The following is a 10,000-nucleotide window of genomic DNA, read 5'->3' as shown; positions in this document are numbered from 1 at the left end:
CAGTGTAGCGCGCGTGCGGCCCAGAACATCTAAGGGCATCACAGACCTGTTATTGCTCAATCTCGTGCGGCTAGAAGCCGCCTGTCCCTCTAAGAAGAAAAGTAATCGCTGACAGCACGAAGGATGTCACGCGACTAGTTAGCAGGCTAGAGTCTCGTTCGTTATCGGAATTAACCAGACAAATCGCTCCACCAACTAAGAACGGCCATGCACCACCACCCACCGAATCAAGAAAGAGCTATCAATCTGTCAATCCTTCCGGTGTCCGGGCCTGGTGAGGTTTCCCGTGTTGAGTCAAATTAAGCCGCAGGCTCCACTCCTGGTGGTGCCCTTCCGTCAATTCCTTTAAGTTTCAGCTTTGCAACCATACTTCCCCCGGAACCCAAAAGCTTTGGTTTCCCGGAGGCTGCCCGCCGAGTCATCGGAGGAACTGCGGCGGATCGCTGGCTGGCATCGTTTATGGTTAGAACTAGGGCGGTATCTGATCGCCTTCGAACCTCTAACTTTCGTTCTTGATTAATGAAAACATACTTGGCAAATGCTTTCGCTTCTGTTCGTCTTGCGACGATCCAAGAATTTCACCTCTAACGTCGCAATACGAATGCCCCCGCCTGTCCCTATTAATCATTACCTCGGGTTCCGAAAACCAACAAAATAGAACCGAGGTCCTATTCCATTATTCCATGCACACAGTATTCAGACGGGCTTGCCTGCTTTAAGCACTCTAATTTGTTCAAAGTAAACGTGCCGGCCCACCGAGACACTCACTCAAGAGCACCCTGGTAGGATTGCAACGGGGTCCGCCTCGGGACGCACGAGCACGCACGAGGCGCGTCGCACGCCTTCGACTCGCCCCACCGGCAGGACGTCCCACGATACATGCCAGTTAAACACCGACGGGCGGTGAACCAACAGCGTGGGACACAAATCCAACTACGAGCTTTTTAACCGCAACAACTTTAATATACGCTATTGGAGCTGGAATTACCGCGGCTGCTGGCACCAGACTTGCCCTCCAATAGATACTCGTTAAAGGATTTAAAGTGTACTCATTCCGATTACGGGGCCTCGGATGAGTCCCGTATCGTTATTTTTCGTCACTACCTCCCCGTGCCGGGAGTGGGTAATTTGCGCGCCTGCTGCCTTCCTTGGATGTGGTAGCCGTTTCTCAGGCTCCCTCTCCGGAATCGAACCCTGATTCCCCGTTACCCGTTACAACCATGGTAGGCGCAGAACCTACCATCGACAGTTGATAAGGCAGACATTTGAAAGATGCGTCGCCGGTACGAGGACCGTGCGATCAGCCCAAAGTTATTCAGAGTCACCAAGGCAAACGGACCGGACGAGCCGACCGATTGGTTTTGATCTAATAAAAGCGTCCCTTCCATCTCTGGTCGGGACTCTGTTTTTTTTTTTTTTTTTTTTTTTTTTTTTTTTTTTTTTTTAAAAAAAAAAAAAAAAAAAAATCTTTATTTACTTTACAATAATATTTATACATCTAACCCACCACCTTATTACATTAGTGGGTCTTAATTACTACTGTTAGTTACAATTTGCAGCTAATTACAATATGTATTAAGTTGTGAGCTACAGCTTTCTAATTGCAATGGGCAGCTATGCAATAACCTACTTAATTAAACTTCTAATATTTTTAAAAAACTAAACCTACATTTACTTCCTGCAGCGTCACAAGTGTGTCAGCAATATACAAACCTACTTATATGCCTTGCCCATCGAGCTAACCCCGATGGGCGTGCCCCTGACACTGGGCAGGCCAGGATTTTAATCGCTGCAGGTTCCTATATCTAAATTTCTAATCTAATTCCTACTATCTAATTTTAACCTATGTCATTTCCAGTGTAATGTCAATTCCGGGTAATTCCTATTCCCCACCCCCCCTGTTCCCGCGCGTGGCGGATTCCAGACTAAGAGTCGGCCTATCCACGCGCAGGCGGAATGGGAGTAGGGCGTATTAGTCGCAATTTGTGGTATTTAGTCTAGTTCCCTCATGTATTCTCTTAGCACCTTTTGTGATACCTCGTTGGCGAGTTTATTTATCATTTGGAAGGTATCTTCATGTCTAATTAGGTTATAAGTGTCATAGTCAGGTAGTTGGTCTCGTAGTGTAGAGGCAACATCATTGAAGAGAGGGCACTCGTAAATCACATGATCGGGAGTGCCCTCCGGTTCACCACATTCACACGCGGGTGTCGCCCTTTTCCCAAACCGGCATAAGTATGCCGGATAAGGTCCATGTCCAGTGAGAAAATGGATTAGCCCTCTGGTTGGTTCGAAGTATTTCATTTTCAGCCGTTCTGTAATACTTGGTAACAATTCATGTGTCCTGCGCCCTGTTTCATCAGTATCCCATAGTTCTTGCCATAGTTGTACTCCTCTTTTCCTAATCTCGCCCTTATCCCCAGCCCTGATACCTAAGATTTCCTCTATTTTTGTTATGTTTCCCTTTTTACTCCAGAACCATGCAGCTTGCTCCCTGATTTTAATATCCAGGGGGCAAAGCCCCATTATAACTGTTAATGCTCCTCCAGGTGTTGTACGATAAGCACCTACCGATCTTAGAATCATGTTTCTTTGAACCCTTCTCACTGTCATGGCGGGCACCACCCTCGTGAGCCTGTGTGCCCAGACCCCCGAGCCGTAACCCACTATCGATGTTAGTATGCTATTGTGATAAAGTTTTATAAGGTGAGGTGGTAGATGAAATCTCCTGTGTCCTATGGATATGAGGTTATTCAGTGTTTGAATAGCTTTCTGGGTCACGGTTTCAATGTGTTTCCCAAAATTCCACCTCTCATCAATGATGATGCCCAAGTAACGTGCGTCACGTCTCCGAAGAACCGGCGAGCGGTTGATACGTACGGTCGGGTTACGTATTAATTGTCCCTTTAATAGCAAGTAGGTGGACTTACTTGGCGACACCGTCATTTTGGTGTTTTGACACCATAGCTGTAGTTTATTTAAGGCAGTCTCTATTTTAGGTTCAATGTCTTCGCGGCTTCGGCCGCCGACCAGCAGGAGGAGGTCATCTGCATACGCTATCACCTCTAGCACTTCCTCACTTTGTTGTAGGGTGTCCAATAAAGGCTCCATATGGATGTCCCAGAACAGGGGCCCGAGTACGGAACCCTGAGGACATCCCTTTGTTATAACTTTTCCAATTCTCTTGCTAGAGGATGATAGCCAGACCTCCCGTTCTTCACAATAGCTCCTCAGGCATCCATATAGCGGCCCTGGACACTCCTTCTCCCGCAAGCAGGAGAAGAGCGAAGGCCACCACAGGTTGTCGAAGGCGCCACTGATGTCAACCATAATGCCCACCACGTACTTATGCGGGGTAGAGCCACAGACCTCAGCAGCCAGGGCGATCGCATCAGATGTCGATCGCCCAGGCCTGAAGCCGAACTGTCTGTCGCTCACCCCACGCAGCACTCTATGTGCAGCCAGTCTGTCAGCTAGTAACTTCTCTAATATTTTCCCTAGTATGTTGATTAAGCAAATAGGTCTATAAGATTTTACATTTGTAGGATCTTTATCTAACCCTTTCCGAATAATGACTACGTTTGCTGATTTCCACACCCTAGGAATTTTTTGCCGTATCAGACACTCATTGTATAGGTGAGTGAGTGGTGCAGTTAGCTGGGGGGCCAGGAACTGCACCACCTCAGCCACAATGCCGTCTGGCCCGGGAGCTTTTCCCCTTTTAAGTGCTTTTATATGGGCAGCTACCTCTTCCTCCGAGAAAGGGTAGACTGCCGTATTATTGATGTACTCATTTTGGTCTTCATGTCTTAATTGTTGTTGCTGGTCGGATTCTCCATCCGCACTATCGTCAGGCAACAGGGACCGGAGGAGGACCTCAGCAGTTTCCTGCCAAGACTCCGTCATCCTGTCCCCGTGCCTAACTGTTGACAATTCTAGTGGAGAGCGGATCTTCTCTCGAACTAGTTTGTACGGTGTACCCCAGGGGTCCTGTGCCAATTGGCTCTGGACGAAGTTTTCCCAGCTTTTTATCCTAACATCCTGGAGTTCTTTCTGAAAAAGACGTTTAGCCTCCCGATATTGTATCAGCCATCTTTGCCGTTCCAGCCAGACGACACTGCGCTGGTAATACCTTCTCAGCCTCCTAACAGACTGGCGCATAGTTTCTAGTTCGGGCGACCATGGCGATGGAGAGGCTGCAATGGCCTTCCTCCTGGTCGGTACGGCAGCTTTCACCGCGTTCGTTATTGCGTTGGTCAGTTCTTCTGCTCGGTCATTTACGTCTATGTCAAAGTCTGCTTCACCCTCTGGTAAGGCAGGAATGACGCACTCCCTGGCTAGTCGTTCCCAATTAGCCCTTCTGTAATTAAACTGCATCTCCCACCCCATGGCCCAGCAGGACTCTTTTCCACCTATAATGAAAGTAATTAAATTATGGTCACTTGTAGTGGCGTTTTCCTCCACTTTCCACTCCTGTATCGTGTTGATTGCATTAGGGGTTGCTAAAGTTATGTCAATATTCGTGCCTGGTCCTCCTCCCGCCGCATAGGTTGGAGGATTACCAGGTTTGTTGGCTATCACTAGCTGTGATGCCATGATGTAATCTTCTACTTTTTCTCCATTGGTGTCCCTTGTGCCGCTGTGCCATAGGGGGGATTTTGCATTGACATCAGCCGTGATTATGATTCTTCGTCCCTGCAGTGCCGTGGTTACTGCTGCCAGATGGTCAAGATGTACTTCAATATTATCTCCGTACTGAAAGTACATGTTAATTAATATGACTGTTTCATTAGGAGATAGCAGCTCCACGACACTGCAGTGACTGTTATTAAATTGTGATAGTATAGTCACTTTCAGGGCTTTGTTCGTGATGATTATTGCCGCTTTCGGATTATCTCCTTGGCTGATTACTTGCCACGTCGCGGCTGTGAATGTGATTTTTCCATCCAGGGAGTACGGCTCTTGTAGACAGAGCACATCGAGCCTCCTCTCCTCCACTTCCTTTCGGAGCTCCTGCATTACGAGTCGACTGTTGTGTGTGTTAAGTTGGCCAATTGTAATTTTTGTCATCTATGGAAAGTATGTATGTATGTGATCGTTTGGCCAAGTCTTGTTCCAGTCATACGTAAGACGTCCATTTGCCAACACTGACTGTTCGTATATGTCGTTTAGGTCAAACTTTTCTCCTCGTCTTTCGAAAACTTTCTTTAGTAAGTCTCGCAGGGCTCCGAAGTCAGTGGGGAGATTCACTGACTTTAGCTGTATCCTGTCCACAGCCTCCATTACCGAGAAGGTGACTCTTCTTCCGTATTCGTGCCCCACGCGGACCACATGTCGTAAGGCAGTGGTCAGGGTAGCCGGCTGCTCTAATCTCGCCAGTTGCATGGTGAATTCTAGGTTCGGATATATCCGAACTGGGTCTATTGGCGGTAGTCTTACCACTGAGGTTTCTACCGAACTAGTTATGGTGTTCTCTTGTATAGGCTTTTGTTCTTTTTGGTTATCTATATTTGCTGAGACCTCAGGCACAGGATGCTTTTGCCGTTGCAGGTGTATAGTCGGCTTTACTCCCCTGCTGAGAGAGGAGGGAGTAGCCATAGGGATGGTTTCTGTCTGTATGCATTTATCTATTTTTGGTGGATCTGTTTGAATGCCTTTGTCGACTGTTTCTGGTACCGGATCCCTCGAAAGAGACTTTATGAACTCTTTGAATCTACTTGCCCTAATGGCGTCCCTCCTCCTTTTGCTAGGGGACTTTCGCTTTGGCATCCTGTTTTGTTGTACGTACTCAGCCATAGTCCGTTCTTGATATTAGTCTTTGCTCTAACATGCGGTATGTAGGGCAATTTCGTCCTGAGGCTCCACAGTTTCTCTTCCCACGCCTTTTGCAGGGAATGCACACGCTTGCAGCTTTGCATTCTTTGCGTGTGTGTCCGTCTTCGCCGCACCTGGAGCAAGCCGACCCCCTGGTGCAGTGCCTTAGAACATGGTCCAAGTCTCCGCAATTGTGGCAACGAGGTACCACAAGGTAGTCTCTAATATTGATGGCATGAAAGCCAATGTACAGTCTGCCCATTGTTATGATTTGTTTCCACATTGGTGCTGTGACCTCAGCGACGTGATGCACGACATCACGATCCCGAGGTCCCGTTTTGAATCTTAGCTTAAAAGAATCCTTAAATTCATTCTCATTCATGTGATCGAAATTTTGATCCTTTATACTTTGGTGTAATTCTTCATTCGTTATTGTTGCTGGTACATCGTATAGAATGACCAGTGGGTTTCTTTTTCTTGGCGGTTCACACTTTACCACCGAGTTCAGTTTAGGATGTTTTAACAGTTTTTCTTTGTCCTCGTCTGTGGCCACTTCCACATCGGGACTCTGTTTGCATGTATTAGCTCTAGAATTACCACAGTTATCCAAGTAACGTGGGTACGATCTAAGGAACCATAACTGATTTAATGAGCCATTCGCGGTTTCACCTTAATGCGGCTTGTACTGAGACATGCATGGCTTAATCTTTGAGACAAGCATATGACTACTGGCAGGATCAACCAGGGAGCTGCGTCAACTAGAGCTGAGCAGCCGGCCGCCCGGGAGTGTGTCCCGGGAGCCCGCGCGAACACGCAAGCGTCCGCTCAATTATTCTGCAAACAGGAGGAGGCTGAGCTCCCCTGCACAATACACCTCGAAACCCTCTCAGGTCCCGGCGGCGCGCAGCGCCGTCCTAAGTACTTGGTCGGGTTCGAGAGAGGCGCAATCGCCCGGAGTTTGGCGAGTAGACGCTTTAGGTGCGACCACCCGTGCTCCCAACTGAGCTTGCCGCTGCCGACAGAGGCCCGGGAGCGTGCTGTCGTGGCATTGCCGGCGGGAGACAACACGCGCCACCTACGGTGGCCGGCAGCTCCAACGCCAGCGCCACAGAAGGACAAAAGCCCCACTTGGGTGCCGAAGCGAACTCTCCCAGCACAGCGCACGCGCCAACACGTCCGCACAGCTGCGATACAATCCACCTGCGAGAACCGCAGAGGCGACCGAGCAGCAGACGGCGTCGCGGCGCCGAGCGCCGGGCGGCGGCGCATCCTCAGCGCACACAGTCCTCAATCGGACCAGCACACTGCAGATGTCCACCGCGCTTCGCACCGGGCCCGCGAGGACCTACTTTGGCCGCACGGCGCCGCGTGCAGGGTGCGCCGGCGCGCAGCTGCGCCGCCTGCCGCCTCCGTCGGCCGGCGCGCCTGCCACTGGCCGCCCCCACCAGCCGGCTGTAGCGCGTGCGCCCACGCACCGCGTGGCCAGCACGCCGGGAGGCCCCCCCTCACCGGCCGGGGACGGTCCCACCCAGCCACCGCCGCGTATCGCTTCACACCCACATGCCATTCACGTTCGTGGGCATGGTGGGTATCGCTGAAACAACCGGTTGGTAGCTCAACCGATCGTCGCCATCACTGATTCACCTCTAGCGAGAACAACCGCACCACAACGGTTTACCAGTTCTTCATTTGCGTAACGTCACCAGCAAACGTAGACGTCCATCGCCATTTGCAAATTCAACGATTGTTGCATGCCTGTGTCAGGTGTCACGACACACTATGTCTGCCCACATACACGCAACAACATGTGCACGCTTCGCGAACACGTGGAAGGTGGCCCCCGTACGTATGCGATGTCCATTGCGCGAACGACTGTCAACCGGCCTCTGTCGCATGTCGCAGATGTGGAACGCAGTGCACCATGCTATCACGGTGTGTGAGAAGAGACGACTACGTCTGACAACACGCGCCACTACATCAACAGACGGCTCATGGTGATCGCCATCCACGGCATACCATACTGCAATCCAGCTCTTATAGGGAGACGACACGTAGCTGAGTGCACAATATTTGGACCGTATGGTTCGCCGTTGTTGGCGCAGTCGTGGTACGGTCACACATGTACCACGATGTATCATTCAGTACATGAGGACCAATGTGCAGTACAGTGTGTGATTTGGACGTACAACATCAGCGGACAGTTGACACAAGCCGTACCACAACGTAGGCTGTGCTTCGCCATGCGAATGCCAATGAACAACTGCGAAGGGCATTGAGCATGTACGTCCTGCTGCCGTCCGCATTACAGTGTATAGCTGCAAGGTGTTTAACATGAAGCGATACTCTGGGGACCGGGCAGTGCGAGTAGCAAACTATATTGCGGGGGTTGCAGTTAGGCAACACTACACTAATTTAACGCGTCGTATGACAATTACAGAGCAGGTTAAGGCCCAACGTGTGTTGGGTTAAGGCGCAACGTGGGTTGGGTTAAGGCGCAACGTGGGTTAGGTTAAGGCGCAACGTGGGTTGGGTTAAGGCGCAACGTGGGTTAGGTTAAGGCGCAACGTGGGTTAGGTTAAGGCGCAATATAGGTTAGGTTAAGGCGCAATATAGGTTAGGTTAAGGCGCAATATAGGTTAGGTTAAGGCGCAATATAGGTTAGGTTAAGGCGCAATATAGGTTAGGTTAAGGCGCAATATAGGTCAGGTTAAGGCGCAATATAGGTTAGGTTAAGGCGCAATATAGGTTAGGTTAAGGTACAATATGGGTTAGGTTAAGGCGCAATATAGGTTAGGTTAAGGTACAATATGGGTTAGGTTAAGGTACAATGTGGGTTAGGTTAAGGTACAATGTGGGTTAGGTTAAGGCGCAATATAGGTTAGGTTAAGGTACAATATGGGTTAGGTTAAGGTACAATGTGGGTTAGGTTAAGGTACAATGTGGGTTAGGTTAAGGTACAATATGGGTTAGGTTAAGGCGCAATATAGGTTAGGTTAAGGTACAATATGGGTTAGGTTAAGGCGCAATATAGGTTAGGTTAAGGTACAATATGGGTTAGGTTAAGGTACAATGTGGGTTAGGTTAAGGTACAATGTGGGTTAGGTTAAGGCGCAATATAGGTTAGGTTAAGGTACAATATGGGTTAGGTTAAGGTACAATGTGGGTTAGGTTAAGGTACAATGTGGGTTAGGTTAAGGTACAATGTGGGTTAGGTTAAGGTACAATGTGGGTTGGGTTAAGGTACAATGTGGGTTAGGTTAAGGTACACATTGTTGTAAGGAAAGGTGTATTGGGGGGGGGGGGGGCGGCGGCGGCGGCGGCGGCCGGTTTGTTGATTGTGATTATAGTAAGTGGATGCCTGCGGCATCATCTGATTTGCCACGTCAGGATGCACCTTTGGCTCATGACAGGCGGCGCTCTGATTCCATGCTTGTGGCAGACCTGTGTCTTTCATTCCTGCCATTGTTTGTGTGCTGTGACAGGAGGCAGTATTGTGATGTTGGGTGTACCCCTGTGTAGGACATGTGTGGGTGTTGGTGGCTTAGCTGAGCAATGGTGGTTGTCGGAAGGGTGGGGTATTCTGTTTTGTGAGTGGACCTCCCGGTCTGGTTATGATAGTGTGGATTGTCTAATGTGGCGGAGAGGATGCACTGGGTGTTGTTCCATGCTGGTGCTTACATATTGTCTTTGTGCCTGTTACAGGCAGAGAGTAGTGCGTGATAAGAGTGTCTGGCTGACGTGTGGTTGTGATTGTGAGCAGAGTCTTTCAGCATGTATACGGACAGTTGTATACATTATCTGTATTTTGATGGCTCTATCTATTACTAATCAGCGCCGTGTATACGTTTCATCCGGTTCCAGTCGAAACTGTTGTATCTCTGTACATTAGTGACACGGCGAGGCCGCCATGTAGTTACTCGTCTCGGCAGCTTCCACCGGTGTATGGCAAATGATTATAAGGAATCAGTCTAGTCGTCAATACCGATAGTGTGACGTCACATGTCTGGGGTGGGGGACGCTGCGCCCTTCCGGTGGGTCATGGCCTAGGAAGACTCTTCCCACGCAGGGGGGCTTGGACTGTCATTGACTCTTCCGAGTAATATACTTGCCGTACGTTTTTGCGACTGCGAGTGCAACGCTCACCGGTACCGAAATGGATGGAGCGCCTCCTAGCTGCCGCTGAGCA

The sequence above is a fragment of the Schistocerca serialis genome, unplaced genomic scaffold (genome assembly GCF_023864345.2).
Source record: "Schistocerca serialis cubense isolate TAMUIC-IGC-003099 unplaced genomic scaffold, iqSchSeri2.2 HiC_scaffold_1162, whole genome shotgun sequence".
Classification (NCBI taxonomy): Eukaryota; Metazoa; Arthropoda; class Insecta; order Orthoptera; family Acrididae; genus Schistocerca; species Schistocerca serialis.
This window is presented reverse-complemented; position numbering follows the sequence as displayed.